The sequence below is a fragment of the Euleptes europaea genome, chromosome 1 (genome assembly GCF_029931775.1).
Source record: "Euleptes europaea isolate rEulEur1 chromosome 1, rEulEur1.hap1, whole genome shotgun sequence".
NCBI classification, from domain to species: domain Eukaryota; kingdom Metazoa; phylum Chordata; class Lepidosauria; order Squamata; family Sphaerodactylidae; genus Euleptes; species Euleptes europaea.
The window spans coordinates 1,479,896-1,489,633 of NC_079312.1; the positions used below are offsets into that span (position 1 = coordinate 1,479,896).

The following is a 9,738-nucleotide window of genomic DNA, read 5'->3' on the forward strand; positions in this document are numbered from 1 at the left end:
CCTCTCTAGTAAATATGAGTTCTGCAGAACTAAATACGTGTGAGGCGTAGAGGAGGGGCTGTTGCTCACCATGACTGTGGAGTTTAAGGGTGAAACCTCCAGAAAAGAGACTGACGTAAATCTCCAATGCTAGAGAAGGGTCTCAGTGTGTAAGATTATCAGCAGAATTTAGTTCTTAAATAACGTGTCATTTACTGCGTATATAGGTCCTTCTGACTGGACTGACGAAAGGAACCCCTTCCAGTAAATCATAGAAAGGACGGCCCTTTAGTGACGCATCAGGAAGATAGTTCTTAGCAAAATTAAAAATGTGAAGAAAGCTGTGAAGCTGTTTGAGAGTTGTAGGAGGCTGGACGTGTAAAAATTTGTTCCTAAAGGAATCGCCTAAGCCTCGTCCTTGGTCAGAAATTTGATATCCCAAAAAAAGAACTGTGGAAAAGGCTAAATGAGCTTTTCAGTAAGAGAAAAAAAAGGGCTTCGGTTTTTTTGAGCGAGGACACCAAGGGGATTTTATGTGGGACGCCTTCCAAGTCTTTACCTGCATGTTCAGGGTGTCTTACAGCAGGGGTGGGGAACCTTTTTCCTGCCAAGGGCCATTTGCACATTTATAACATCTTTCGGGGGCCATACCAGGTGTAGATCTCCCGGTGTGTGTGTGTGTGTGGGGGGAGAGGCTAGGGTTGCCAGGACCCCAGCCACCACCTGGAGTTTGGCAACCCCAGGGGAGGCCACACAGAGAAGGCCTGCAGGGTGCCCCCACTCCCCCCTCCCAGGTAGGAGGGCAGCCAGCGGTGGGCCCCAGCAAACGCAGCCCGCAGTCAATCGGCAAGGGAGGAAGGAAAACAGAGAAAGAAGAAAAGGGAAGGAGGGAGAAAGAGAGAGAAAGGAAGAAAGAAATGGAGAGAGGGGGAGAAAGAAAGAAAGAAAGAAAGAAAGGGACAGAGGGAAAGAAAGAAAGAAAAGGACAGAGGGAGACAAAGAAAGAAACAGAAAAAGAGGGAGAGAAAGGAGAGTGACCGAAAAAGAGGAAGAAAAGAGAGAAAAGCCTTCCCCCCACACACACACACACCCGCCGGCCCACGCAACCGGGCCCCAGCCTCCCCACCTCCCCCACACACACACACACACACACTACGGCGCACGGAGCCCCGAGTGACTGGGCCCCAGTCTCTGTGCCCTCCCCCCCCCAGAGTCCATAAAAAGCCCCCCTGAAGCCCGATCGGCTCCCACATGCATGCTCTGCTGCCGGGAGCCGCCGGCCTCTTTCCCCCCCTCGCTGCTCAACAGCCGACAGGCAGCGAGAGGGGCTTACAATGTGCCTCGGCTAGGGAGCAGCCTTGGGGGGAGCGTCCCTCCCCCTCCCCTCTCACCGGCCAACAGCCAAAAGTCAGCGAGAGGTGGTCCAAAGGGCACTGCAGCACCCCTGTAAGCCGCAGCCCCAGGAACACCCTTGGAGAGGGCTGCTCTGCGCCCCGCCTCCGTGGCAGGGCCCCGGAGCTTCCGAGGGCCACAAAAAATGTCCTCGGGGGCCGTATGCGGCCCCCGGGCCTGAGGTTCCCCATCCCTGTCTTACAGACTCCCATTTTATCCCGTTTTTGGCATGGATGTTGGGCTTGAGGAAGAACATCAGGGTTAAACACTTGTGCTATAATTGGCAAATCTGGAAGACAATTAATGACAAAATCAGGCGGAAAATCATGAAATGCTAATATTGTATCATACTGAGGGTTTGGAGTGTCTACAAAGACTACTTCCACAGGCTTTCCCAAAAAGCCTTCAAAACTTAAATGTACTGTATAAGTAGGGGCTTGAGAAATGAGGAGTGTAGCAACTAACTGCAAATCTACAAGGTTATCATTGTGAGTATGCTGGAAATCAGAGCGTAGGCTCTGATTAACAATAGTCTGTTGTGCTCTACTACCAAGCAGAGTTGGGATCCAGCGGTTCTTGAGTAGCACCCTGATTTGGGGCAGAGTCATTTTGCTTTATGAATCTCAGTCTTTTTAGTATACCTGACCGGAATAAATTTCTTGGCTTCAGCTCGAGGTTGCAGTGTTTGCTCTGTGTGTGTAGAGCTGGTTGCAGGAAGATCCTGTTTTAGGGGGAGGGTTGTTGCATTTCTGATCAGGAATCTAGGGTTGCCTTTGATCAGGAGTCCAGGTTTGCCTATAGCAGTGATGGCGAACCTTTTAGAGACCGAGTGCCCAAACTGCAACCCAAAACCCACTTATTTATCGCCAAGTGCCAATACAGCAATTTAACCTGAATACTGGACATTATTGCTAGGTTTGCCAGGTCTCCAGCCACCACCTGGAGGTTGGCAGCCCTAGTAGGGGAAGGGGGAGGGATGGAGAAAGGAAGGAACTGGGAGAGGAAAGAGAATGAAGGAACTGGGGAAGGAAGGAAGGAAGAAAGGGGGGAGGGACAGAGAAAGAAAGAAAGAAAGAGAGAAAGAGAGAAAGAGAGAAAGAGAAAGAGAGAGGAAGGTAGGAAGGAACTGGAAAAGGAAAGAGAAGGAAGGAAGTGGGGAAGAAAGGATGTAAGGAAGGAAGGAAGTGTCCTGGGTCGGGCCTCAAGCCCCACCCAGGACTTGCTCCAGGATGCATACCCGAAGTTCTCCCCCCTCCTTACCAGCAGCTCTGGGGAGGCGGCGAGGCGACGGAGCGGGACGGCGGAGACGTTGGGCCCCGGCGCGGCGGCATTGGGCACCTGCTGTTGGGGGCAGGGGAGGAGGGGGCAGCAAGAGCGAGCGCGCCAACACTTGCGACCCCGCCAGCCTGCAGGCGACCTTAGGGGGCGGGGAGGGAGAAAGCAGAGGCCACGCAGCCACACCCAAGCCGGAGGACTCGAGGGTGGCTCCGGCTACCCCACAAGCTTACCGCAGGAGTCAGGGACGAGCATGAACGGGGGAGAGGGGGAGGACGGCGGGAGATGGCAGGCCTTTCTCCGGCGGACGCGCAGCTGTTGAGGGGCCGCCTGGCCCTCCACGAGCGCCCGGAGGAGGCGGGCGAAAACGGCTGGGGGAGAGGCGCCTGAGGAGGAGGAGGATGGCGGCGGCAGCCTGGAGCTGGACTGCTGGGAGCCGCCTGAGGGGGACAAGGATGAGGAAGGCGGTGAGGAGCTGCTTCTGGAGCCTAGAGGAGGAGGCCCCGCCTCGTTGCTGCTGGCCTCCCTGCCGCCTATCAGCTGTTGCGGGGCAAGAGAAGGGGAAGAGGAAGAAGCCAGCCACGTGCGTGCGAGGCAGGAAGCTGACCCGCCGACGCACGCACGGTGGGGGGGGAGCTCAGCTGAGAGAGGGAGGGGCACAGACGACCCAGGAGGCCTTTTGGAGCTCACCCACGCGTGCCGGCAAAGAGGGCTACGCGTGCCGGAAGTGGCACGCGTGCCATAGGTTCGCCAACACGGGCCTATAGTATTGTGGTGAAGAGGATTCATTGTGATAGACTTTCACATACTGGTCCTGTCTTTTAGGATAATACTGTCTATCAAAACTCTCCTGATACTGCCTGGGTTTCTGCTGTTGAAACTTGACAGGTTTGGTGCATCTGTTATATACAGATAGGGGTTTATCCTGGGTATCTTTGAATTGTTTGGGAGTTTGCCCTAATTTGTTTCCTATGACATCTTTCAAGAGAAGCATAGACCTCCTTAACAGTGGTGGAAAAATATGCTGCCCTTTCCACATCTGAAGGCCTAGTCTGAATGGCAAAATTTGCTGTGTTTGTGTGGGTTATCAGTTTGCTGGTATACTCAAAGAGAAAAACACATTGGATGCCAATTGTAGCATTTGGCTTTCCCGATCGCAACACTTACAAAGATAATGAATTGAGAATTCTTGAAAGCTCTGCTTTTGAATGCAGTTCACAGCTTCATATCAATCTTTGCTTAATCGTGCCAGGAAAGGCTGCCCCCCTTTCCAACTTTTGGTAATATAATGTAATCTCTAGGACCGTGACTCCTTTTGTTATTCGAGTAGCCAACAATTGGCCAGACACCAGTTTGAATCTTTCTATCTTTTATTGATAAAAGAAGAGATTATTTTTATTAAGCAAGACAGTGTTCAGTAAAAAAGCAAAATAAATGAACCCACACAAATTGTGGTCAGATAGGCTACGAATATTAACGTTCCTAACATTGTTCTAATTTACATATCAAAATTGGTTATATCAGTTAAAACAAATCACATTTCAGTCTTTTGTATATTGCTCTTAAGGTTTACCAAGTAAGCCAAAAAGAACCCAGTGTCTTACCAAGCAGGGTTTCTTCAGTCTCCGTATCCTGAGCCTCAGTCCAGGGAAATCTGATTTGCTAGTCTCTACCAAATATCTTTATAGAGAAAATCCATCTATTTTGATCAACTTCTAAAATTGCTATTCACAATCATGTGACTACTTCTAAGTATCTTAATGCTTCCATTGTGAAAAGTAATATAGACACATCTGCTTATGTCAACAAATGTTTCTAAGTGCATCTGCTTATGTCAACAAATGTTTCTAAGCATTTTAAGATAGCAATGTAGATGGCCATAAGTTTCTCAGTCCTAAGAAATGCAAAACAAAGGATTACATAATTTTAGCAGGTGTGCAAATGCATTATACTGGGGATAAGGTCATTGTTACTGTGACAGATTCTCACCCTGGGAATGGGGAGGCATGAAGCACAAGAAGACAAAACAAGAAGCCAGTGCTGATACCCTTTCTTCCACTTTTCTCTCCCTTGCAGGCAGTGAAGAGACAGTGTTAATCCCTTCTCTGTACGGAAATGTGGAAGCACTTGCTGCACCCCCAGTCCAAATGGTGGAGGTGAGCGGGGGGGCAGGCTTGGTCCCCCCTCCTTTCTCTGGTTTTTTTCTGCAGTTGTTGTTAAGGGGCCCAGGCAAGAGGCTCTGAACGCCACTCCTTTTACACATACTAAGCTCTCCATCCTGCACCCTCCCAGAACACTTCCTTCCAGAGTGTCGCTTCTGCCAGGCATTATCTCTGACGAAGGAATCTGCATTTTCTTTCAGTCTCCCGTTTCCTTTGAGGAAGTGGCTGTGTATTTCTCTGAGGCAGAGTGGGCCCTGCTGGATCCGGACCAAAGAGCTCTCTACAGGGAAGTCATGCTAGAGAACTGCGGGAGCATGGCCTCTCTGGGTAAGGAACTTTCATAGGTGGCAAAGGTGCAAAGTGCTGCCATTAGGATTGTGCCATTGGGCTGATGTGTGAAACAACATCTTGAACAGCAATACGTTGTTTTGAGGCCTGCCCTGTTACCTGAACTCGATTCTTTGCCATTTTAAGGGGGGAAAGTACATATGGAGAGTATGGGAAGGGAAGGGGAGGGTAGGCAGAATATAAAAGCTGCTCACTTGGGGGGCCTGGCTGGGGATAAGGTGTAACCAGCAGTTCAGTTGAGGGACAAAGAAGGTCTAATAAAGGAAATGCAAAGGAAGTGAGCAGTGCCTGATGGGTGGCTTGGCTACTTGCGTAGATGGTGATTGGACATCTTTATTGCAGAAGAGTATGTAGAGAAGACCGTTGGGAGATTGCAGGGGTTCTCTTTGGGAAAAGTCAACAATGAAGACCAAAGGAAATGTCAGGAATGGAGATGGACCACAGAGGCAGGAGGGAAACCATGCAGACAAGAGGAGGGATATGCCCATTCCATCCCAAGGCGGAAGCTTATGTTAATTCCAGCTCCAAGAAGAAAGGTCACCCAAAACAGGAAGGAACAAAGGCCTCTGTGCTAACTGGATAATCCGCTCCAGGGAAAACGAAATTGAAAGTGTGGTTTTTGGAAAGACTTTCAGTAACAACATGAGTGTTATTTCCAAGAGGCAAATTCCCTCAGAAGAGAAACCATATGATTGTGTGGAATGCAGAAAGGCCTTCAGTCAAAAATCAGTCCTTACTTCACATCAAAGGTCGTTTAAGCAGGAACGTCCCGCAGTCACCCCTGCTGAGTGCTTCAGTGCTTTGGGGCTTCCTTTCGCTTATGCATGCCTTTTCTACCCATCATAAGTCCCCTAGTGCTCCCCGCCCCGCATTTTGCCCACATTTTCCAGATTCTGGCTAAAACAACATCTGGAAAACACAGAGAAACCCGAGGGGAGAGGAAGGCAAACTCAGACTGTTGGGAAAGGCATGCATAAGCAAAAGGAAGCCCCAGAGCAGTCGATGGGGCGACCATGGGGAAACATCCCAGCATAAAAGGCCAAAGAATTAGCTCAGGTGAGGAAAAAGCCACTGAAATGTTTTGCATATGGATGGAACTTCAAGGGAAGATCAGACCTCATTGTGTGGGTGCTAATGAGATCTCTTTTTTCATTCCAGCAGGATATGATCCGTGGAATGAGGGTGATGAAGAAGTGCATCAGCTACTGCCAGATAAAGTGAAGAATGAAGATTTGAAAGAAAAGTTCAGGAATCAAGGCAGACCTAAAAGGCTGAAAGGAATCGACATGGTTGAGAAAAGGGATAAACCCATCCTTGAGCAAGGGCAGGATTTCCGTGAACGAAGCCAAATGGTGGAAGAAGCATATAAATGCTTGGAGTGTGGAATGAACTTTTCAGGTCAAGCCCAATATGAGAGCCATTTGCAAATTCACAGTGCAAAGAAAACCCATCAATGCTTGGAGTGTGGCAAGTGCTTCCTTGGCACAGCACAGCTCCTTAGGCATCAAAGAACACATACAGGAGAGAAACCTTATAAGTGCTCAGACTGTGGCAAGAGCTTCTCACACAAATCAGACCTTTTTCGACACCAAAGAATTCATTCCGGAGAGAAGCCATTTATCTGCACAGAGAGTGGAAGGATGTTCTCTCGTGGAAGAAAGTGTAACACACTTTTTCAAAAGCCTAGTGTAATGGAAGCACATAAATGCTTTCGGTGTGGAAAGTACTTCAGATACAGATCACAGCTCCTTGTGCACCACAGAGTACACACAGGAGAGAAACCTTTTGAATGCTCAAAGTGTGGAAAGAGATTCAGACTCAGTGCCTATCTTCAACAGCATCAAAGAACCCACTCAGGAGAGAAGCCTTTTGAATGCTCAAAGTGTGGAAAGAGATTCAGTAACAGTGGCAGTCTTCAACAGCATCAAAGAACCCACACAGGGGAGAAACGTTTTGAATGCTCAGTGTGTGGAAAGAGATTCAGTCACAATGGTGATCTTCAAAAGCATTTAAGAACCCACACAGGAGAGAAACCATTCAAATGCTCAGAATGTGAAAAGACATTCAGTTTCAGTGGCCATCTTCAACAGCATCAGAGAACCCACACAGGGGAGAAACCTTTTGAATGCTCAGAATGTGGAAAGAGATTCAGTTACAATGGCAATCTTCAACAGCATCAAAGAACCCACACAGGGGAGAAACCTTTTGAATGTTCAGAGTGTGGAAAGAGATTCAGTCATACTAGCAATCTTGCACAGCATCAGAGAACCCACACAGGGGAGAAACCTTTTGAATGCGCAGAGTGTGGAAAGAGATTTAATTTCAGTGGCCATCTTCAAAGGCATCAAAGAACCCACGCAGGGGTGAAACCTTTTGAATGCTCAGAGTGTGGAAAGAGATTCAGTCGGAGTAACACTCTTCAACGGCATCAAAGAACCCACACAGAGGAGAAACCTTTTGAATGCTCAGAGTGTGGAAAGAGATTCAGTAACAGTGGCAGTCTTCAACAGCACCAAAGAACCCATACAGGGGAGAAACCTTTTGAATACTCAGAGTGTGGAAAGAGATTCAGTCACAGTAGCTCTCTTCAAACGCATGTAAGAACCCACACTGGGGAGATACTTTTTGAATGCTCAGAATGTGGAAAGAGATTCACTTGCAGTGACCATCTTCAAAGGCATCGAAGAAGCTTCACAGGGGAGAAACCTTTTGAATGCTCAGAATGTGGAAAGAGATTCAGTTGCAGTGGCCATCTTCAACAGCATCAAAGAACCCACACAGGGGAGAGACCTTTTGAATGCTCAGAGTGTGGAAAGAGGTTCAGTTGCAGTGGCCATCTTCAAAAGCATCAAATAACCCATACAGGGGAGAAACCTTTTGAATGCTCAGAGTGTGGAAAGAGATTCAGGCACAGTAGCAATCTTCAACAACATCAAATAACCCATACAGGGGAGAAACCTTTTGAATGCTCAGAGTGTGGACAGAGATTCAGTCGCAGAGGCCCTCTTCAAGGGCATCTGAGAATCCACACAGGGGAGAAACCTTTTGAATGCTCAGAATGTGGAAAGAGATTCAGTCTGAGTAGTGCTCTTCAACAGCATCAAAGAACCCACACAGGGGTTAAACCTTTTGAATGCTCAGAGTGTGGAAAGAGATTCAGTCGAAGTGCCCATCTTCAAGGGCATCAAAGAACCCATACAGGGGTGAAACCTTTTGAATGCTCGGAGTGTGGAAAGAGATTCAGTCAAAGTGGCCATCTTCAAAGGCATCTAAGAACCCACACAGGGGAGAAACCTTTTAAATGCTAAGAGTGTGGTAAGATATTCAGTCATACTATCAATCTAGCACAGCATCTAAGAACCCACACAAAGGAATAACCTTTTTGAATGCTTAGTGTAAGGTCCCTGTCGACTCCTCAGTTTAGACATCCCATCATGGATGCAGGATGTTACTTGGGCTTTTATATACCCCACCCCCCAGCTCCATAGCCTGACTCTCTATTTCTAAAGAAATTCATCAAAGCAATGTGAGACCATTCCAGTTAATGGGAAATCACCTCTGAGCCGATTGACTCAGGCATGCCTACTGCATTGAAAACTTCCCCAGCCAGCATGGTGTAGTGGTTAAGAGTGGTGGTTTGGAGCCGTGGACTCTGATCTGGAGAACCGGGTTTGATTCCCCGCTCCACATGAGCAGCGGAAGCTAATCAGGTGAACTGGATTTGTTTCCCCACTCCCACACATGAAACCATCTGGGAGACCTTGGGCCAGTCACGCTCGCTCAGCCTCACCTACCTCACAGGGTGTCTGTTGTGGGGAGGGAAAGGGAAAGTGATTGTAAGCTGGTTTGATTCTACTTTAAGTGGTAGAGAAAGTTGGCATACAAAAACCAACTTTTCTTCTTCTTTGAATGTCAGGTGTCATTTCTGACCCTTCCCGTTGAATTTTGAGGGCAGTTACTTCAAACCGCGCAGTCATAAGAACATAACATAAGAACATAAGAAAGACCCTGCTGGATCAGACCAAGGCCCATCAAGTCCAGCAGTCTGCTCACACAGTGGCCACCAGGTGCCTGTTGCGCACAGCGTGTCTGGACTTCAGGAGTTTACCTGGTAGCAACTTCACACCACACAGTTCTGCTATGTACAGTTTATTTACAATATCTACAGAGTCCTTCAGCAGTTAATATTCACTGCTCTGACCATCAAAGTGCTTCGCCAGCGCGAATATTCCTAGCAAGACAAACTTACATTCAATACACAGACATATACACATTCATGACCAATCACATTTCACCTGAGATGAGTCATTCTGGAAATCCCCGTTGCTGGCTGTACAAACTGGCTCAGACCAGCATAATCACATGACTTAGCTGTCACTCTGATCAGTATAATCTGTTTAGCAAACTGCTGACTAGCCAAAACTTAGACATATGTTGACAGTGCCTCCAGGAAGCCACAAACAAGAAGACTGCAGCAGCACCATCCTGCCCGTGTTCCACCGCACCCAAAATAATAGGCATGCTCCTCTGAAACTAGAGAGAACAGGTATGCAGCATGACCAGCATCCATTCCAACTAATAG

The 9,738-nt window shown here is 48.1% G+C and overlaps 1 pseudogene; it reads left to right on the forward strand.

Moving 5' to 3' along the window:
* The first annotated feature begins 6,169 nt into the window (after window positions 1-6,169).
* LOC130493297 (zinc finger protein OZF-like) lies at window positions 6,170-8,386 on the forward strand (annotated as a pseudogene).
* The last annotated feature ends 1,352 nt before the right edge of the window (window positions 8,387-9,738 follow it).